Source organism: Amblyomma americanum, chromosome 7 (genome assembly GCF_052857255.1).
Source record: "Amblyomma americanum isolate KBUSLIRL-KWMA chromosome 7, ASM5285725v1, whole genome shotgun sequence".
Classification (NCBI taxonomy): Eukaryota; Metazoa; Arthropoda; class Arachnida; order Ixodida; family Ixodidae; genus Amblyomma; species Amblyomma americanum.
Window position 1 is genome coordinate 25518801 of NC_135503.1, and position 23042 is coordinate 25541842.

The window sequence follows — 23042 nt, forward strand, 5'->3', positions numbered from 1 at the left end:
TAAAGCTTCCATTATCTTCTGGAAAACAAATGCGCGAGGTGAATTTTTGCCTCAGGAATATGCGGAACAACACTGAGATGGACACAGAGCTGCACTCGTGGCATCTAGGTGTGAAAGCAGTCTGCGCCACAAGTCTGACGACATTGTAGCGTAGCCCGAGTCGAGTCGCTTAATCTACAAGTAAAACGGGCACTTTTTCGTGCCAGTAAAAGTAAGAAGTTCTGAAAAGAAACTGTTGTCGGAAGATGCTCGCGCCATTGCATTCCGCGAAAACTCACGGGTGAAGCAGCAGCCACGGACGCAGTCAGGTCCCCGTGACGAAAGAAAGTGACTGGGAAATTAGGAGCGAATATTTGCTATCGCGACTACACGCTTTGCCAGGGAACTGCGGGCAGATACAAACAAATAAGCAACAAAGAAACGAAAGCATGCGCGAGGCAGGAATCTCTGGTAGCCAAGGGCATTCAGCATCAGACCAAAGGTAGAAGAAGAAGAAAAAGTAGAAGAAAATGAAATGCTTATCTCGACCCGATAGACAAAGAAAAAAAAAACTCGTGTCCCGCGCGTCGCGGCATCAGAGGAGGAGGCAGGAAGAGCCCGAGGGTCGCGTCATTTGTGTCCCGCCAGCGCGTCCACTTTTCGTTCATTACGGGCCATCATAAATTACGCGCGCTTGTCAGCTGATGTCGTTTACTTCGCATATTTTCCACACACGAGCGTCCAACCGTCCTCTTGTCACCCACGATGCGAAGCTTCAGTGCACCCGCCTACGGTTCTTTTCTGCTTTCCTGTCTCTCTCTCACCCTCTCCCCTCTCTCTCCCTCCCACTCTCTTCCCTCGCTCTCTCCTCATGGCTTTTTTTTTTTTCGCTCGTTCACGTGTCCTGCCCTGTCCCCCGCGCCTGTGTTTAGAGTTCGACATGGCAGGGACGTCGTCATTCCGTTTGGTCCCCCGTGCCGACATGTGGGCACGCAAGCCTTCTTCCTCAATAGCTGCGACAACCCCGGGGGGGACCTAATTCCCTGTGCTGTTCGGGGGAGCCCAAAATGAGCGTCTTGTCTGTCTGCTTCCGTTCGCTTCTGTCATTTTTCTCCCAGGAACCGAGCCGCCTTTCTTTATTTTTTTATTGTCTTGCGTATGCGAGCCACGTAAAAGCGAGAAATGACTGAGAACCAAGGAGGAATGGATGTGGAAGTAGCAAGGAACAGCAAACAACAACAAAACATTGTAGCATTGTAGAGGTTGTCCTAAAGGACCAGAACTTTGCTAGGCAGCTAGTGGTGCAACATCTTTCTGCACTTCGGCCACCATTGCACCTCCCTTGCGTTGCGTGAGGCTTGTCGCGCGACAGAGCCACTCTGCATCGACTCGCACAAACTATGCCTATACGCCAGTATGGTTGCACAATATCCACGACGCTCCCTCACCTAGGTGTGAACACTGTGATGTCGTGAATGACGTGAACGACTTTGTTTCAGCGTGCCCACGTTTTTGTTCCGAGCGTGAGACACTCCTGGAAAACCTGAGGACACTGAACGTTCCCGTGGACGATGTCTCACGCATCATGTACCCTATATAGGCTCCCCAACTGAGCGGCGATAGGTGTCACGATCGCTACTGAAGTTTTCTTTAGAGGACACTAGCCTTATGGGATAATGGCAGAGACACAATCACTTAAATCAGTGACTCAGGCGGAGAAGTTGCCGACAGGCCACCGTAAGGCTAATCCCACCTGTACATTTACATCACCACCACCACCACCATTTTTGCGAACACAGGGGGAAGGGTTAAAACGCTTTATTTACTAGCAAATGTTACCAGTTAATCGGAATTAAATACTGGGCGACTAGTTCCAAAATGCATGTAAGCTCTGCTGGCATGTTTTCCTTCGACGTTCGAATCATTTTCTTCAAACGTACACATGTTTTTTATGCCACTTTGCTACCATGCCATAGTTAAAAGAACACTGAGAACAAGCTCTGTTGCGTTCCAACGACAGAAACTACTGTCAGTGTAAAGAGAACATTTGTGAGGCAGAAAAACCTGAAAGACGAAATAGAGGTTTCACCACCCCCGGCTGATTTGGCAGGTAAATTGCATGAGTCGACACTTTTTTTTTTGTGCTGATCTCAGAGACTAGTCTACATCTCCATTGACTTCGAAACGATGGAAACCAATCCTTTTTTCTGTAGACTTCAAGAGTTTGAGTTGAGTGGCAGATTAATTTTTCAATGAAATTTTCTCAGCCATATACAAATGCCCCTTTTGTTGCTGGACAGACGTGGACATGCCCAGAAAAAGCCAGTTAATCAGTTTTTACTCATTCCAATATTTGCATGGAGCTGTCCTCAGTGTATGTTTGAGTAGAATACGGGATTACTGAAAAAGAAAACCTTCCTCCAACCTTCGCAGTGGAACACGGATGCGGCCCAATTCAGGAATCAAACCTCCGTGCCACGGCCAGTGCAAGACTGATTCTCCAAGCACTGCAGTGTTGGCAGTAAATAATCTATTAAAGTCAGGATGGCTAAACCATGCTTGACTACATATATAATCGTGAGCTTGTAAACGGTGACAAGAAATTCTTCAGCGTGCGAGCCAAGTTGCACATGAAGCTCCCAGACCTGTCGTCCTCTTCAGGGGCGGGGAAAGAACTGTTTAGACGTGCCTGCCCGCGTGCAGTGTAGGGCTCATGTGGGTAGTAACTGCATGTTGAGACGCTAAATTCTCCTCAAGAGACACACTTTAGGAAGCAACTCGCGGTGTCACGGCAATTCCAGGTACCGTCGGTCGCAGGTTCTCGTTCAAATGAACAAACTCAGTACAGTGCTGAACCCGTGAGTACCTTTTTTTTAACTGAGGACTTCGTCCGCTGTGTCCTCCAGCTATCTGCGGTACCTTGGTTTTTCCTTGTGTTCCACAAAGTTGTTGCCAGATGAACAGAGCAGCTCGGAGCGCCACGCTGTTGTTCGTCGGTGTCTCGCCGTGGTGGGTTCGGACAGCGTTATTCAATTTGATTAGGAAGTGGAGGCGGAGGAGAGATGTGTAGGGACGGCCGGGGGTGATCTTTAGGCTTGGCTGACTTCGGTGCGGCCGTCACTGGAGATAGCAGTCTGACGGCACATCCTCTGATTGATGAATTCGCGCCATGGGGTGATGGGTACAGCAACTCCGGCGCACTTTTCTTTTTCGCCGAGCGACTCGACCGTGTCGCCAAGCGACTCGACCCCGCCACGCGTGGAAACGGGCGGGAAAGCACGAGAACGCCGTAGGTTCCCGGGCGACGATAAGGCAGCTGTCCACCGACAAGGAACCTAGCGTCCAAGTTTGCTCGTCCCTAATAGTGGGCTTCGTTCGCGACCGGTGTACGCAAGTGCGGTGCAAATCCATGCTTGATATGTCCATTAACTGAGATGACGTTAATCACGACGTGCGGCTTCCCTGCCTTTGACGCACGACGAGTGGTGAGCTCGCATTTGCATGGATGAGGTAAAAAAACGAAGATCCATATTGACAGTGAAATGCGATGCTCGAGACGAGGTGCTCGCCCGCTACACCGTTGTGTTATGCGGCGAAGCACAACGTGAAGAGTTACCTGTTTGACTCTCTGTAAAGCTTCGTAGGGTGAAAGCGTACTGAAGAACAATGTTCATCTACACCCAGTCGAATAAACGTTTGTTTTCTTTTTGCGTTCCTCGCGTCTATTAGGATAGTTACCGATAACTCATTACAAAATCATTTCAAAGGAAACTTCGATGTCGCTCCAATCAAAACTCACGTGTGGAATGAGTCGGCGTTCAAAGTTGGAAAAGTCGTTAATTCCTTTGGGAATTGATCAGCCAGCTACACTTCATAGCTTGGAGAAAGGGGATGAGAGAGGGAATCGTCCAGTTTGACAGCACAAAGAATAGAGTGGACACTGCCGGTTCTACAAGCAAGGAAGATACGGGAAGCTGTTGTTCTTATTGTTGTTGATGTTGTCGTCCCCTTGAAACTCGTGCGTTGATATGTCTTCAATGTTTGGATGAGCACACCACGGGGAACTCAAGAGCACGCATGCAGCTTCAAGACATGCGTCCATGTTTGAGTTAGAAGTGCAAGTGTATTTAGCAATGGGTGAAAAAAAAAACTTTGCTACACCCGTATAACCTACCGAAATTGTGTATGCGGCGTCGCGGAAACTGAGTCGTGATCAAACTGGCTGTTTTCTTGTTTGCTTCCTACTGTGATTCAGTACCACGCGGTCATTTATACTGGAATCGTGTGCGCCAAGAGTGGCGCAGTTTGAAAAGAAGACCTGCCCAGCTAACGGCTCATATAAATATCAAGCGAGAAATAGTGACGGGGCGCAGACAAAACATACCTAAAGAAGTCAGCGCCATCCCTATCTCTCTGCGACACAGAACGTATACATTTCACGAACCGCAAGGCGGTCATAGCGCACAATTAACCTACGAGTCTACTCATATTTTTTTTCGTAGGGTCGTCCCATAGTCTTGCGGTGTCAGCACTTATTAATGAAGACGGCCGCTTCCAGAGACCCTCGTGTGCGAAGGGGTGTATATAAATCCTAATGAGCCAGTCGAATCGCTGGGTCGGCTGGCCCGGCCCCTTTCAAATTTGCGACCGCCTCCTGGGCTATGAACTTGCGACCCGGGGTCATCTGAAAAGGGCCCTCATTAATTACCCTCGTAACACGGCCCCCCAGTGGATCTCTACCGCGCGAACTCACATACACACACATACGGGGGCCGGTACTGCTGACCGAAGGGACGCGTAACTTAATGCGCCCCACTGCTTATCGCGTCTGTTTACGCCCCTTAATTGGCCACGAAAAAGATGCATCGTGCACCGCGCTATCAGATGAGAGGAGTGCACGTTGTGCAAACAGATGCAAGCAGGGGAGGGGGGATACCATTCAAAAGCTCGGCAGCCTCGACGTATTCCAGTGACCGGCCAAGTACTTGCTTGTCCACGAATGTCTTATGAAATGCGATATGAGCTTCTCGTTTCGTTTATGTATTCTATTGTCAACGCAGAAATGCATGTTTCCACGCCAGACTTTGTGGCCACACTTGAGTTCACACTGCTAAGCTTACCTGAGTAACAGTGAAGAGAACACTCGTCTTCATAACGGTATACAGCACATATTCCCGCATTGGTGGTTAGGTTGTGTTACCGAAGTGAGCTTGGGTGAAGAAGATGGATGTAGTAGCGCAGAGCTTAGCCTCGATAAACACATGGGCTTCTTTCGGGGCTCCTGTAAGACGAAGAATAACAGAGGAAATGCGCTGTAAGCCGTTGCCAATATCAAGAGCAACGGGTGGCAATGCATGCTGCATAGGTCGCATCCAGCGTGTCGTGTGTGTATCTGAATTTGATTTTTATTTCGGTTATTTTTCCTTAAGCGGCATGTTGTGAGAGCTTTTAGGCGTTCCCAAGTAACCATTTTCGGTTATGGGATTGTTCACGAAATCGTGACGTCAACCGAGACCTGGTCTCCACACTTGCTAGCAAGCAATAAGGTTTCTTCGCTGAGTTTGATTTTAGCTGCCCTTAAACACACAACAACGGCAAAGTGAAGAAGCAGACCCCATAGACGGTTGCGCGCACTACCAACTGCATATTCTTGTAGTGCTTGGTTGTGCTCTTTTTAACATGATAGCGTTCAGGAGCTCGTGTCGCTGACATGCCGGCGTATACGCCAGGAGGGGTATGACGACTCCCAGGGATCCGTGAATGTTAAATAGAGAATGACCAATTCTGCGTATATGGCCATTAACCCATTAGATATCGCGTCATACCCTTAAGGAGGAGCTCAAGCGTGCCCTCCAATTTTTTCTGCATTTGGACTATGTAAAAATTCCCGTCCATGTCCTATTTGCAAAGTTAAAGCCAATCTAACTCGGCTTAACGCATCAGTGCTGCGAACGTCCCCAGACTGAGCATTACTTTACCCTTACTACTAAACGGCAACTGCACAGGAGAAAAGCGAATGGTCCGGATACGCACCCTTCCCACTCAACGGGGCGTGATTCGCTCTCCTTTGACCAGCTGACGGACCAGCAAACATTGGCGACGCTGACACAAAATCTGCTTTAACACTTGTATAGTGCCGCGCTTCATTAAGTCTCACTCTCACTCTTTACTATTCGGAATACGGTCTCAGTATCATGTGTTTAGCACGAAGGATCTACTGCGTGTCATTGGGCCCTGGTTATTACTTAATTCTGTATTGTCAGGTTTAATACTGGCGCCTACAGAAGCAAAAGAAAAAACGCTACAGCGAACCAAACTCCAATAACGCGTCACCTTTAATACAATGTTTCGAGACCTGATAGGATAGCATGCCGCCACTCCCCCGTCCGCATCCCTTCACCGCCCCTCTGCTTTCAACGATGCCACGCACTATTCAGTCTGAGTGTATAAAACTTACCATGACATTTTGTTAAATGGTTAACGCTTCCAGAATGATTTGGTAGACGAGAAACTATCTTATGAAAGCTTAAATAAAGCGTGTTATCGTAGTAAGGCTTCTAACAATGACGAAAGGGAGCTTGTTAGAGCAGAATTTTTAGAGAGAAAAGATCAGGACACTCCAGTCAGTCTCATGAGGGCCGACGTTTCGGCGCCTACCTTGCTCTCACAGCGAAAGCCACTGAATACGAGCCAATTTATCTTATGCGTTTACGTACATGGCGCACTGAGCAAAAAACTTCATGGAGTCCCGAACCTATATCAAATACAAGACCCGCGTACTGGCCTTCCCCTGTTGCACTGGAGAAGAATGTGTATGGCCCTGTTGCTGTTGGGGCCGTCCCCTTTATAAACACAAGTCATGCTATGTCAGCAGTCAGGCGACAGTGTTTCTTTTTGAGCCTGCATTTGGGCATTTACAGCACACCAGTAGGTACAATTCTCTAGAAGGAAAGGAGGACAAGGAGGACTGTGTCCTCGCCTTAGTGGACGTTTCGAGCTTCCGGGATGATGTTGTTTAAGTACTAGACCATATGGCTTAAAAGCAAACCGCTGTGACCTGAAAACTTTCGACCACAGCTGTACAGGTACGCACGGTCTGCGCTGATGCGAATGAAACGCTTTGCCTGCGTTAAAAAGGCAATATTACCGTTAGCTCTTCGTCGAATACGAAGAGTAAACTTATGTGTAAGCGAGAATTACATTTCATTTCATTTTATTACCTCAAAGACGCCATTAGGGGTGTTACATAAGGGGTGGCCAACAATAAAATTAATGTTCTCTTTATACGTGAAGCGCGGAAACACTTTTACGGAACGTGGTGGCAGCGATGTGGTGGGGACATCAACAGGCTGTCTTCATACTTATGGTTTTAGAGAACTATTTCACCAAATAAGTCGAACCCGGATATATCGAATTCGAGGGGGATCGCAAAATAGTTAGATATATCGATAATCCGACATATAAAAATAGCAATAGAATTGGTTTTCTGTAACCTAGAAGCAAGAATACATTGCGCAGATGCTTGACGCGTTCTGGCAACGACGTGCTGCCCACCGGCGCGCGGGCAGTGCACTGTGCGCTGGCGCAGTGCACTGCGTATTGAATTAACATGCTTCGTATTGAATCTGCAGTGGAAGATAGTTTGTAACTAGGCACTGCCTATCAAAAGTGGTTTGATACTGTTACTGGCAAACTATAAATGCAATAATCTCATTAAAGCTAAGGTATGGTTGGTTTCAGCAACGACTACGGCAGCGAAGCATGCCAGTCGAGGGCCGCCGCACGGACTTGGGTTGGCATCACCGCATGACAGCGATGTGGAGTGGAAAATGAGTGCGGGAGATCACAGGTCACCCTCAAATACTCCTCACGTGCACCTCGTACAGCGCTTTCACAGCGCCAGAACTGCCAGGCTGCCCAGTCGATCTGTCCCCGCTTGTGAAAAGAGTTCAAAGAGCACCATTAGAGAAAGCGGCACTGAAGGGGTGCGGCGCACAGTTCGATATACTGAATGTTCCACTGAACGCAAGTTCGATATACGCGAACAATAGTGGTATACTTTTGCATGGGACTTTCAAGAGGATGTTTTGACTATTCGATATTAACAATAATTTGATAACTACGCGTGTTCGACCTATCTAGACTCGACTAGTAATTAGATGTTTCTTTTAAGATTGGGCTGTACTCTACATGCTGACCTGGTGCAACATTACAAAGTAAAAGTAAAAATAACGCACGGCGTTGGTATACACCGAAAACAACAGCAGGTACTGCTACATGTATCGTGTACTACGTCCCCAAACATCGTTTATCGGGTTGACTTCCGATAGCTTGATGAGGCAGTCAACTCCAGTCGTTGATGGTAAAAAAATGCACTTTCAAATGTTTTCAGTTCTGCATTTCACGTATGTTGAACATGAATTTAGAAAAAAGCAAATAAGCTCCTTTGTTTACTTCAATTTTGCCGTGATAAAATTTGTGACTCATACCTAAACGAAAGTGATTTCAAAGTGACTTAATAGGTCCCATCTCAGCGTTTCTTATTTAACATCAGTAGCACCTCTGGCGATTTTATAATCCCGAGACAGAAATCGAGCGGCAATTGTTTATGCCCGTTCAAGCATTTCTGAATACAAGTTCGCGGGCCGCAAACGACACAGGAATATTGCTTTATTGGACGAATGTTAGGAATATATAAAAGTTCGTACACTTTTAAGGCAGCAGTTCTGACATCGCATTTAATAAAATGTAATGGCTTTTAAGCCTCAAAGGAAAATTAACATGCTCAACCGGTATGTTGAATTTGAGATTAGACTAAAAATAATCTTCGAGGCGTTTATAATCAGCTACTACTGACATTCGTATTCAATATAACGTTCGTTCAGACAATAACTTATTTATTTTTACGAGTAACGGAAGCATATTCATGTCTGAGTTCAGAAACATCTTGCATTTCAAACTCCAGCTCTATAAGATGTCCAAGTTGAACTGTAAGTAACAGGTATCTGAGGAGTTCTTAGTACTGCGGCATATGACAAAATAATGTGCTCGTAATCACCCTTCACACAGTAAATTTTAAGCAGTGTGGTTAATTAAAAACTTCAATTTCGGCTATAATGCGCAAGCTACTTATGTCAGGAAACAATAGTGCCTACAAAAACGAACACAGTGGAATAACGACGCACTACAAGCGTCATCCTGCGTTGTCCTGCGTCGCTCTTCCGTTATGTGCGTCTCTGTAGGCGCTATTGTTTCTTGTCTTAAGCGTCAATAATGCACACAAAAAAAAGGCAGGTCCTAAAATGGAGCGCTGAGGTACCACACGGTGCAACATATGCAAGAGTAATTAATACAATATAAATGCCTTTATTTGCACGTCACTGCAACCCTGGCGAAGTTAGTTGGCTAGCCACTCTCCAGACGGCGTCTGTTTTGATATCCTTATTTATAACGGAACAAGTTCTCTGATCTTATTTACGGATGCAGCGTTGGAGATAAAATAAAGGAATCCTTCATCGAGCCTGAAACGAGTCGACGGTATCAACTGCTGAGTTTAGGAAACTGAACAGGTTATGCTTACGATGCATGGACAGAAATCAGCAAGTGGAAGCCACTTTCTACTTGTTAGGAGGCTGGTTCATGCTTAATTATGTACTTAGGTTTTGTATATTGCAATTTTTCATGTTTACTTGAATATTTGTCTAGGTCAGGGTTTACGACCGGCGTGTCTGCCGTTTTCACTTGATGCTAACATTTACTACACGGATTTGAATAGTTAAACACGGTTACACGAGGCTTATAATTTACCTCCGGAATTGTAACGTGGTATTGAAAGTTGGGACAGTCCGAGGTAAAAATGTCGCAGCTCTATGCAAATAAATAAATAAATAAATAAATAAATAAATAAATAAATAAATAAATAAATAAAACGCGACTGTGTGAAGAGCGCGTGCGCACACACGACAACAAGAAATGTTGGTCGGGTGGTTCAGTATATACAAAGACCGGTTTCACCCCATTAGCGCTGAATAATTGCGACCGTATCGAAGGTTTCATTACGTCGTCGGCCCTTCGCAACGCCTGAGCAATTAGTGTGCCCGCTTGTTAGAATTTCTAATGAGGGCGGTCGTCGCCGCTGAAGAAGAGGTCACTCCGAGCACGAGCTGGCTTCTTTCTGTCGGACCACCTGAACGCTGTCGTGACCCGAGGCAAGACTCTTTCGTAAGTTAAACATGTGTTCTTTCTCACGTTCGGAGAACCACTGTTTATTCCCGTGTTTCGCTAGCAGCCAGTAGAATTTTTCTTATTTTCGTGTGGATAGTTCAAACAGCGCGAGGATTAGTTTATGTGCCCCTGTGTTTTAATCTCTTGCGACGGCCTCTGAGCCCACAGTGGTGAACTCGGGGCGTGACTTCATCATCGGTACTTCGACTCCCCTATCTTGAACGCTAAGCTGTCTGAACACACCATGGCTTTCTACCGCACCCTCCGATGGACGCTGTTCCGAGCCACTCAATAATAATAATTGTTTTTTTGGGGAAAGGAAATGGCGCAGTATCTGTCTCATATATCGTTGGACACCTGAACCGCGCCGTAAGGGAAGGGATAAACGAGTGAGTGAAAGAAAAAAGGAAGAACGATTTGCCGTAGTGGAGGGCTCCGGAATAATTTCGACCACCTGGGTATCTTTAACGTGCACTGGCATCGCGCAGCACACGGGCGTCTTAGCGTTTTTCCTCCATAAAAACGCTCCCAGCCACTGAGCAAACTGAAATTCTGACCGCAAAAATAAGAGGGCTCTCGTCATGACAGCTCAGTGCGCTTTGGCGGATATTTATGAGCAGCCAAGAACAGAATGGACCTTCTCGTGAGCTGCCATCTTCCCCTAGCGATGTATTAATATGGACCGAAGGTAGAAGTGTGTGTGTGTGTGTGTGGGGGGGGGGGGGGGGGGGGTTAACGTAGTTAAAGCGAGTAGATGTGCGAAGGCAGGTGATCATTCTTTAAGTGGATGGGACACCTAAGCTCCACCTTAAGGGTATGACGCCATAGCTTTAGTGGGTTAATGTCCATATGTGCAGAATTTCTCATTCTCTACTTCACATTCATAGATGGCGGCGAGTCCTCCTACCACTACCAGCAGTGGCGCAGCGGTTAAGCGATGCGCCACTGCACGGGCAGGTGGCTGTTTCTATCACAGCCGCCGGTAGGGACAGTGCGAACCATGTTGCTCGTCCCGAGCAACCTCTCGCGACCAGTCATTAACCTAACTGCCACCTGCCAGGACAGGTTGTGATGGCGTCATAAGCGCCCTGTCCTGTCCACTTCTGTTCGTCCTTGTTTTTTTCGCGCTGCATTCTTTTACCATGTACGTGACTTAGTTGGCGTGACGCCCTCCTCCCATTGGCTACAGCTTGCGCGACGCTTCTCCGAACTTGCCTGAGTTTAGACAAGTTAAGAAAGATGACAAGATTCTTGCTTGGGGTTGGTACGTTTGGAGTAGTACTTTCGTATACTAAAAAGCCTTTAGTTGGAATTATTTTTGATACGTCTGCACTTCACTACCAGAAAGTAGTGCTTGCCCGTGGGGTGCGGTGGTCATGAGAGGCGGAAAGACACATTAACTGTCTCACTCGCAGTGGTCACCTGAACCAAGCCGTGAGGGAAAGCATGAAGAAGGCAGTGAAAGATTGTGCGAAAGGAAGTAGATAAAGTAGTCGCTATAGTAGAAAGATGTGGAATATTTCGATCACCCGGGACTCCTTAACATGCACTGTCATCGCGCAGCACACGAGCATCAGTGCGTTTCGCTTCCAAGTGCGGCTGCTGTAAACAGGATTCGACTGCGCAACCTCGCGATCCAAACGTAACAGAAATATACTGAGGCGGCGCGGCGGGTAAACTGCTTGCAGACAGCGGCACGAAATTGTTCTTACACTGTGAAAATTCACAATCCCTGTGGGCATAGTGTGCCAAGGGGGGTGACGGTGCACCAAACGTAGGTGTAAAAAAAGAAATATAATGCGCGCAGCATACCGGCAGCTGGGGGCTGTAATCATATCTCATGTTCTATGTTGGCACAATCCTCGTGCAAATTCTACCTCCGCCGCATTTGCCGAATTTTTAACTCTTTTCTGATACCAAGTGCAAGTACTCTTGCGTTCAGTATAACCTGCAATTCATGCACTGACGGCTATTGCATGGTAATAGGCTACTATACGTATCACTCTTCGATTCGCCGCACGCAACGAGAGTCCCGCAGTGCCTCGTGAAGCGCTCTCCCATGCACCATTGTCTATGTGCTGCATGTCGTCTCGGGCGCGACTGTACACCCAGCTTGTTTTTACACTGATGTGTGTTAATTCAGGGAAAAGAGCGAATGCAGCAGTGGGGATTGTATTCACGTAAACTAACGATCGACCGCACTTGGAGAACATTAAAGATCGCGGTTCCAACATGCCGGGCGAAAGTCGCAGCGCTTTGGCGTTGACCTCTACACGATGTGCGAATCGTCGGCTTGGTTCCCTTCTTCGTACCGCTTGGATTTGCTCATGCTTTTTGTTATTTTCTTGTTTTTTTTAAGTGTGTACTCATAAGGGCGTCATCTCGCCATGGTGTACTAGCTCCTCGGCAGCTGCCTAAGAAGAGAAAAGATGAAATTTCTTTCTAAGCGTGAAGAAGGGCAAACCAGTGAAGAAAACGTAACTCAAAGAGAGAGAGAGAGAGAGAGAGAGAGAGAGAGAGAGAGAGAGAGAGAGAGAGAGAGAGAGAGAGAGAGAGAGAGAGAGAGAGAGAGAGAGATGAAAACATAGTAATGGCCGAAAAGCAGCGCAAGATGCTACCAGGCTTTACCGCGACCGACGCCGCTTTGAACGTGGCTGCACGAGCGGCTGTCGCAGGCAGTGGTGGTGAAACGCGTGGCCTGTTTTTAAGCCTCTGCTGTCGTTGGCGCTGGTTTTCGCACGCCGGCAAGCCGCACCGTCGTCGATTCACACGAATGCACCCGTCTCGGCGCCGCCGCCTCGGTGCCACAGCGTCGCGCCTGCAGCCGTGTCTTCTGCGGCGGCCGTTGCTGGCCCTCCCCGCGTCGCGCCTTCTTCAAGCAGCTCGCTGCTTTCCTGCTGCTTCGCCCTGCAAGCTTTCATCAGGGTGTGTCTCGTCACCCCCCCCCCTTCCCCCACCCTTTTCACCCCACTCTTCCTCCTGTACGGTGTGCAACTTTCGTTTTTGTTTTTGTTGTTGTTTTCTAGTAATTTGTTTTTCTTAGGCTTTTCCAGCCCAGTGCCGCACCGGGCGTCTACGTGAAACATGTATGTGAGCGGGCGCGCGCGCGTGCGCACGCGCGTCTGTGCGTGTTGCCGTGCAGAGGTGTGAATATTCCATCTTGAGTGCGTTTCGAGTTGCCATTTCACCTTTTGCTGTCTGGACGACGAAGCCCCGCAGCAAGCGGTGGCTGGAAAAGCGGCTGTCGCACGCCAAGTCTTTCGCGTCGACGCGTCGAGACGCTCAGTAAAATAAAGAAAAATAACAAGAAATAAAAAAGGGGTGCGTGCTTTCGGTTTGGTATTCTCCGCCTTTTTTCTTTCTTTCTTCGTGTTTTCCACGCAGTTTCGTTTTCGTGACCCCCTCCGGGGGTCAAGTCGTATATCTGGCAGCTTTCCTACCGAAACAGGACGCGACGACACCAGCGCGTGCACGAATTGCTCACCGCGTTTGTGGCGCGCGCAACCCTCTCGGCTCGGCTGTGTATAAGGCCAGCTGTAGTGCCGCTGCTGATATTAGCTCGCTTAGCTACGTACTCGCTGAGGCGAGATAAGGGTAGACTGAAGCGCACAACCTACTCGGTGTTTTTCGGGTGATGCCAAAGAGTAATGGCCTCTCGTGTCACCATTGGGTTGCGATTTACATTTTTCTTTCCAACTTTCTCTGTGTTTATTCGGGCATAAGTTAGTATGTTCTGTGCTATATTTTCAGAAAGAGAGCACTGGTTTGGTTCGGTTTGGTTTATGGGGGTTTAACGTCCCAAAGCGACTCAGGCTATGAGAGACTCTGCACTGGTTTGAATGAAGAACATGGTATGAAGGCGTTGTGCGCAATCTTGTCTCGGGGCGTAACGTCGCATAACATCGAGCTCTTAATTTATCTAATATGCAGGCAGACAGATAAATAGAGGAGGGGGGGGGGGGGATGTTAACCAGAAAAGCTTCCGGTTGGCTACCCTGCACTGGGGAAGGAAATGAGGGGATTAAAAAGGGAAGAGGGAAGGAACGGGAAACACAGTCACAATCTTTCAATCAAGGCAGTCTTTCGTAAAAAACAAGAGTGCCTTGTAAGCCTCGATGGCGGTCGACTGTTGCGGCCACGGACCGAGGATCTTGTCCTCTGTGAAAGGGCGAGGATCAAGACGGTCCAGAGTACAATACAAAAAATATATTGTCTGACAGACCTGCTGGAGATTCGCCAGAATTAGCTAGTCTCAAAACTAATTTTGGTGGCTGTGATGTCTTAGTGGTTTGAGCATCCGCCTCCCATGCGGGAGATGCGATGTTCCATTCATAGTCCCGTCGATCGAGCACCCACCAGTGATACAACGGGTATATACCTTCCCCTGCACTGGTGCTCCGTTTATTTAAGGTCAAATGCTTGGGAAATTATCATCTGACCCTACCTTGAGTATAATAGAGCCGCTGCTGTGGCTCAGTGGTTTTGGCGTTCGGCAGCTGACCCGAAAGACGCAGGTTCGATCCCGGCCGCGGCGGTCACATCTCGGTAGAGACGAAATGCTAGAGGCCCGTGTACTGTGCGATGTCAGTGCATGTTAAAGAACCCAAGAAGGTCGAAATTAGCCGGAGCCCTCCACTACGGCGTTCGCTTTGGGACGTTAAACCGCAGAAACCAAACCAAACTCACCTTGAGTAGACGAAATACTTTGTGCCGTGGCGCTCTTTGGACACAGATTCTCTCACGCCATAAAAATTAATCATCATCATTCATACGTTAAACCAACTTAATAATCCGGGGATATTTTTGAGCATTGAGCCAGACCAGATTATAAATTAGCGAAAAAAAACAATGGTTACGATTATGTCACGTGGGGTTCAGCGATAGCTGTTCAGACGTTTGTTTTTGGGTATATATTCCTGGCGCACTGGTGCAGTGGTCAAGTCATGCATCCTTAAACTGCCAGGCCGGCTTATCCAAACAGAGCCACCCGTAGGATTATGCGACCCAGGTTGACCGCTAACACCCACCGGTTACGCCGACGCCAACGGCGGCGGACGACTACGACGCGAAACCCAGGAACGGACACCTAACAGCTATCGCTGTAAATGTGCACAAAGTTCTGGTTTGCTCCTCCTTTGGACATCACTGAAATATTCTGCCGAGTTATCACACGAGTGCTACTCCTCTGTATGCGGTCAGACAATAAAGTAGATGTAGGACGAAAACAGCTGTGTGCAAAGCGTTGCTTTTGTTCGGGGTGCAAAATCGCCTGCTTGCTAGTTCGCCAAAAGCGCGGGTAAACGCAGTAGTCAGTTCCAAGGCAGATGATGAAGAAGGGTAAGGAGGGCAGGAAAATAATATACAGAAAACAAACCTTGCAAGCTATTCGTGTTATTCAGGAACCGAAGAAAATGTTATGCGTTAGTGCTTACATGATAGCGACGTACATATCATCACAGCCTGCGTCACTGTCAAAATGAGAACGTAAACAAAAACAATGCGAGAAATTTGAGTGTTTAAGTACATATTAGTGTATTTTGTTGGGCAAGTAAAATGTGTTGCTGTGTTTTCAGTTCGGCCATATTCACAATATTTCCTAACAATATCTAATTAAATTTGTCTGTCATTCCACTAGGTGCGGCGCTGAACTTTGTACGACGGTTAAAGGAATATGGACACCTAACTTTTGGGTGCGTTTTTTCTTCTCTGTATTGAGACGTAAGGCATTATTATACACGGACTACCACGTGGTATTCTCCTACGACCGCTAAATAATTTATAATCGAATTTCTTTCTCGTGCTGCTTCTGTTTCAACAGCCGAACGATGACTGTGACGTCAATGAGATATTATAGGTCACATAAGGCGTGAAAAACTGCAATATAATCGGCGCTTCTACATTCGTTGTCATTCCGGCTCTTGAGGAAGGCTGGCTTCAGCGCTGCAGTAAATTAAAACGATGAATCAGCGATTATATCGCCGTTTTTCCATGTCTCACGTGACATATAACCACACTTTAACGTCACAGCCACCGTTATGCTGTTGAAACTGAAACCGAAACAGCATGAGAGAAAAATTCCATTATAAATTATTTAGCGGTCGCAAGCGAATACCACATGGTGATTCACTCATAGTAGTGTCTACCGCATCATTGTAGAGAAGAAAACATGCCACCAAAATTAGGTCTCTATGCCCCTTTAAGAAGGAGACAGAAAAGCCATATGTTTCTGCGATAATGCTTAGCTGAAGCCACCGCCGTCGAGAACGCTGTTTAGCCACTTCCATCGCGTTGCTGCGCTTGGTGTGCCTCTCCGTCTTAACTGTCACATTTTCAGTGACGAAACGCCGCAAGCGTGCAGTTGACCCAAAAGTCGAGGAAGCCACATTGTGGTACACTTTGTAGACCGCTCTTCGCTACGCTGGTTAGGCTAAGTTAAGCGCTTCGCGTGCGTATGAAGTACGAGGTCACTGCCCAATCACCGCCGAGAGAAGATGCAAAGAAGTCGCTCCCGCCGCCCTGTAGACAATTGAATTCCCTTAAATCCGTGCAGCCGGACCGAGCTCTGTGTCCGTGAGCTCTTCATTACAGCCCGCTTCTTGAAAGCCGTGCAAGCAGTGATGTTGTGCGCCGACGGATACCCGCGAAAATGCCCAGCCCTGGACCGAGCGTGCGCGGTAGAGTGTCGGCGTGATCGGCAACCGCGATATTCGTGAGTGCAGTTTGTTAGCGCTCCTCACGATCCTCTCTCGCACTGCGCCTCAGACTCGCGCGGCTACGATCAGCGCGCACGCGAACCCCGGGAGAAGGATCGCGTCGCGGCTGTTATACATTCTTAGTTGGCTATTCGAGAACGATTACTCATCGGGACAAGATGTCATTGCCAAAAGGTGTGGTCCAAATGATATCTTGCGGGTTATTAATGACTGCCGCCCGGCGCGCCGCGGCGCCCGGTGTCCGGAGACCCCCGGCATTACGTGTTCGTTTCACTGGCAGTGAAATCGAGTTGAAGCGGGGCAATTACCGGCCATCTTAGGCCTAAGTGCCGCCGCCGCCGCCGCTACTCTCCGCGCGTACGCGACTTTGAAGAGTCGGCACACAGGAACAAAAGGAAGACACGCAGAAAATGAAAGCTACAGGCTGAGGAAAGTAAGCAGGCTGGCTGCGCGAGCACCGAGCACGCTTCCTCACTGTCTTGTCAAATCCGTCGGGTGTAGATTAATGGTCGACGTAATAATATCCGAGCGCTGACCAGTCACGACGCTTTTCGACTGTGCGGCCGATTGGACGGCCAGTGGTCCTTTGGGGTCATTAGTGCCTCAAGTGGCCTTTCGATTGGCTTTCAAGCGGGCAGCGGGGCGGTCAGCTGCTGCAGCGCTGCGCCCTGTTCTTTGCGCTCGCGAGCCGTATCGTCGGGCTTTTTTTTTTTCCCCACAGCACGTCGCTGTGTACTGCTGTGCAGTGCACAGAGCCGCAGACTGCCGCGAGAGCGCCTGTATACCGGCAGCCCGCTTTGTACGTAAGATCCAGAGCGAGATCCTTCGAACAAACTCCTCTCGGCGCCCTCCCTTGAACGATATAGTTAGGGACGATCGGGGCGCCTGAGGTGCCTGCGTCGGACTGTTCTGCAGATAGCGGTGTTGGCGAACGTCAGAAGACGCAGGCTATTTATCAAAAGTCCGGTCAAGGTACCGACGCCCGGAGAGCTCTAAAGACTTTGGCCGAAACACGGTAATATCAGGCTGATCTGCCGTGGCCAATGCCCTGGAATTCCCAGCGCGCGATGCACGTTGCACGGCTCGGATGTAGAAGCGAGGATGCCGTACTCGCCAGTTCTCGATTTTCTCGCACACATCGGTGCAGGTTCTTCACCAGTTACGCTAGTACCGTATAGGTGTGCCTCACCTAAGCCCGGCCGTGGATTAGAGCCACTTCGTGCATTGTTTTGCAGACACCGGTGAAACGTATAACGAAAGTGCAAGGGTCTGATGTTCTCTCTACAAAACACAGGGGTTTGCGAACCATGTCGCGTAACGTAGACATCAAGGAATCGGTGAAGACCGAGACTTGGTCAAGCGTCAGTAACGTGGAGAGACGGATATGCGTTCGCGTCCTTTATAAAAAACTGCGGCTAATACATGAAAGAGATCTGCCACCTATCACATAATACACTTTTATAAGCCTTACGTTTTGCCGCCTTATGTTCGATTATGTTACGTTAAGGAGATAGCTGAAATGAACGCAGGCTATATCACGGCGACATCGACAGCTGTCGCTAGCGGCACCTATCGATACTGCTTGCTCCCCAAGTACACTCGGAAAGTAAGAAGTTCGAAACTTTGGTCGAGTGTAAAAATAAAAAGGGGGGGGGGGGGGGGGGGAAGGGGGGGCAAGAGGTAAAGCATCAAAAAGAAAGCGCCTATTTAAGGGGAAATAGCGGGCTTCGGTCTTCGCATAATCACGGGCCTTCGTTGCTGTCTCCTGGGAACTGATGTCCTAAGTGGTGTTTCCTGGAAAGAACCGCCATCCTTTGCCTATTAGCAGCCACGGGGAAGGGGTGCGCCTTAGCTTATGAATAGTACGCAGTGCGACATTAGGGCCGTAGCTCCACTGTCCGGCGACAATTTTTTCGCCGTCTTGAACGCCTGCTCTTTCATCGTAATGCCTTGATTTGCTTTCCAGAAGCGATGACAGCCGACTTTTTGATTAGACAGTTGGCCCCAGCGAGTGATTGATGGAATAGCGAAACTTACCGAATTGACGAGTTTTGCCCAAGTTTCAGGAAAGCGAAGTTTTTGGGAAACATACAAAAGGAGGGAAAGGTTTGGCTTTTGCCAATGCGGAGCGACTTTAGAGAGACGACCAGGTGCAGCTCCCTAGTTTTTTAGTAATATCCCGGGAGCGTCGACGAGAGGGTTGTTTAGCGTCCCGTGCAGGACCGCATTGGGGAAATGTACGATAGTATACGCATGCGCGCAGAGCGCCTGCCAGTTGCAGCGTCAACATAGTTTCTCAATATTACCTGCAGAGGGAAAGCTGGCGCCACCGTCTATGCGAGAGCACTTCATCCGCAGCAGGAATGCCGGAAAGTTTTCTTATTTGGTTTGGCTACTCTGGGGCCGAAAATTTGGATACTGCCCCTGAATCGGCAATGCTTTCCTCTGCTGGCAGGCGAAGTTATTCCAACACTTCTTCAATAAATTTAACACAAGTATTATGCTCGTATGAAAACTTTCACAGCAGGTTTGAAAGATCGCACATTATTTATTGTGATTCCAGGTACCTCTCCAATACACAAAGCTGAGCGTATCCATAGCCGATGGTTTGTAACGGATCCATAAATATGAATAAAAAAAAGTCAGGCGGAAGAGTGCACGCACGAATACAAGACCACACACTAAAAATAAAAAACAAATGATTACACGTCTCATCCACATATATCATAAAAGTAAACCAACAACTTGTTCACAGCAAGATTGCATAATTAACATCCTTATGCATCCAAAGAGATACGTGATTATAAGGTAAATAAATATGCACTTCACACACCACCAACAAAATACTCTGTATAGTCTACATTGCACACATGTTAACCAGTAGGGTTAAAGCACATAAGCTATAAATAAATCCTCTTTACTTATTGTTTGCATAATAACAACATGTTTAAAAATCAAGCGCCAAAAATATTTTTTCAGTCTTATTATGTTAGAACTATAGCAACCAGCAAGAATGCCTAGGGGAACATCGTTCCAAGCCTTCACACACCTCGGGCGCCGGTGGCCATAGATGTTAAGAGATGGAGGTATCAAAAATTTGCCTTCGGACGCAGCGCGTGAATTTCTATGAGGTGAAGAAAATATAGTTGACGGAAAGGGAGTCTCGTCGTATGTTATCCAGTATAGCAGTAAAATGGTGCGGTAATCACGCAGTTTAAGGAAGGGCATTATTCTGGAGTCCATAAACAGTGGTCCCGACGGGGTGCGAGGTGCTTCCGAGTAAACAAACTCGGCAGCCGGTCACTTATTCATGGTAACTTAAAGCGCTGCAATCAAAGCCAAAGGCACTTAAAGAAATCGTCTTTAGCTTACAGCCACTGACCTCTTCTGAGCATGCAAGCATGCAGTCGGAATAAGCTTACAACTTGGACAGCTAGAGATGCGGACGTGTTCCTCTTTCGTACTGAATTATAAGCAGCAGTCATGAGCTCACGTATCGGTACCCCCGTGTGAGGTGAAGTGGGCGAAATTGGTTTAAATGCATGCATACTCTATATAACGCTCGTTATAGCTGAAAATCTTGGTATTAAACGCGAAAATAGCATGTGCACAGTATCCGGACACAAGTGTCGGATAGTGCATGTGTGTGCACAAACGGGCCGACGCAGTAGGTTTACTTCTAACGTTGAATGGTTTGCGTACTTTTGCTGGTTATTTTATACGTCTACTAGGGCGATGAAATCATTTAAGGGTTCACGGAACCAAGCAGGTTTTCGTTACAGGTGCGTTTGCAGGAGATCATTGAAGTGTGTCTCCACGCGAAATTTGGTGTGTGCTGTGACAAACGTCGTCCTATACATTGCGTGAAGCGCATTTGTACTTGGATCCCTTTCTATAGAGTGCGTGAAGCGCATTTGCGCTTCAATACCGTGGCATATCCCTCCCTGCCGTTCCTCATCTAAGGTGTGTGAGTCCAAATGTTGGAACGCTTTAACCGAAATTACAATAATGTCCCACGAAAAGACTAACGAATAGCGACATTGAGAACTTAGAGTTATGCGTGAAAGAATAAATTATTCCCTTGTACGGGTCCCTCAGGCTAGTAAGCCGATACATTGTATATTAACAAGCCCTTATCTGCGTCCACCAAACCAGCGTTCGTTGAGTCCCGCCTTCACATTTTGGTTCTGATATGTGGACCAATAATTAAGAAGCGTCTGTTTGAATGTCTGGACCCTGCGGAGTCGAATTTATCATTCTGTTTCCAACTGTCTGATTAGGCTGTAACCGTTATTTTCTTATTACAAGTTCGTTCCGTCCATTCCGCCTTACATAACGGCGAGAAAACGCGGAGTCAGTGTTAAGAAAACACAAAAAGAAAACCGACTCGGTATGCCAGCGCCAGTCAGAGGGGCTCGCGAAGCTGCACGTACATATATTATGACGACGAAAACATGAGCTCCGTCGCGCAGCAATTATCGGCATACCGGTGCAAGTAGTCCGCGTCGCGCGAGCAAAAGTAAAGAGTGCCTAATTGACCGTTAATGACGGCGACCCAATCACCCCGGCTGCGTGCTCCGAAAGCTCAAGCAGGGCCGGTCCTCGCCGATGCCCCTGCACTACCTCCCCCACTCCGCACCCTCCTTTCATCCCATGCCGCCCGTCTCCCATCTCCGCCTCATGCCGTTTCATTTGCGGCTCCGCTGACGCCGTGAATGCTTAGCAGGAAACGTAAATCTTGGTCTGCGCGTGCGTCTGAGAGAAAACGCAAGTGTGTGTATGCGTGTGAAATCACGCGCCTGCCACTCCCTTCAATGATATGCATACACCAGTGCTTGGGTTGGTTTCATGTCGCCTGATGGGAGTTTCCAACTGAGAACCGGACGTGTAGCGCCAGTGCGACGTTTTGCGCAAGGTGCCAACATTGTTTTTTTTATTATTATTTGCTTTGCCTCTCTGCGTATAACCGCAGTGCAAACATGGTGTTATCACATCTGACTAGAAGCATGCTCTCGTATAATACTCTCAGTATACGGTTGAGCGATGCTAAGTTTACGGTGACCGCAAGTATCTTCCTGCTCGCGGTGTAATGACCCACGCTATAGAGCTCCACTTTATGCTTCTTCTGTCACGACGGGATGGCTCAGTGGCTGTGGCGTTCGGCTGCTTGGGCCAAGGTTGCGGGTTCGATCCCTGCCGAGGTGGCTGCATTTCGATGGCGTGTCTAATATCCCAGTGCTGCCTTTGCGCATGAGAATCAATAAATGTTTTTTCTTAGCTGGCTGAAACACTGTCGACCGTATTCGCTGGGGCTTGTGCAGTCGATAGCAGCCGAATCTTTATTGGTCCCACGTTGAGGAAATGTAGGTGGCTTACATGTGGGCTGCCTGAATCGGTGCGATGTAAGAAGTACTATACTGTTCCTTAGTGGGGTCCACATTGGGCCAATCTTAGCGGCCCTTGTCTAATCGTGTATGGGGCCTCATGTATGGCATATGTGCGCAGTGCACCTGTAGATTTCTAAACGGTCTTACGTCGGATCATTGTAGGCAGGCCACATGAGCTCTCCGGTAACATCCCTGCTTTTACTTTCTCCCTCTAGTCGTCCTTCCATTTTCTATTCACGTTTGGGATGACTTCATGGTTACTTAACTCTGTACGCACGCTATATTGGTTACTCTGTGTAAGCGAATGTGGGATGCTTGCCATAAGCGGACAAATTTTTGCATGTTTCTGTGATTGTGCAGGGCAAGCCCTTTTTATTTGGCTCCCCTTCCTTTTCACTTTTAGCTTTCTTGCCCTTTTAAAGTGTGGTCGTAATCAGTGTGGTTTTGAAATATGTGGCGAAGATAGGTATGGAGTACGTGAATAAATCTTCTATGATTAATGAACGAAACCTCAGCTGCTTTTTCATAGTTAATTATTACATTGTACTTGAGGAGGGCAGCGCACATGTGTGAATCCTTGTTAACTTTTGATAACTAGGCAGTCTTGCACCAAAATATGCATCGAAATTTTGAGTTTTCCACTTGGAATGCTTGCACGCCGGGTTTCACTGCAATGTGGCTTCTCTTTCGTTTCTTGTAAAGGGAAACCGCCACTGGCGCCAAAGCTCGACTATACCCT

The 23042-nt window shown here is 47.9% G+C and overlaps 1 long non-coding RNA gene across 1 annotated transcript in view; it reads right to left on the reverse strand.

The window, feature by feature from the left end:
• The window catches only part of LOC144097023 (uncharacterized), a 63000-nt gene that overhangs the window by 29455 nt on the left and 10503 nt on the right, over positions 1 to 23042 (reverse strand). The window contains exon 2 of the long non-coding RNA XR_013306890.1: positions 5100 to 5260. This is a non-coding gene — a long non-coding RNA (uncharacterized LOC144097023). The remainder of the gene's footprint in view (positions 1 to 5099; positions 5261 to 23042) is intronic.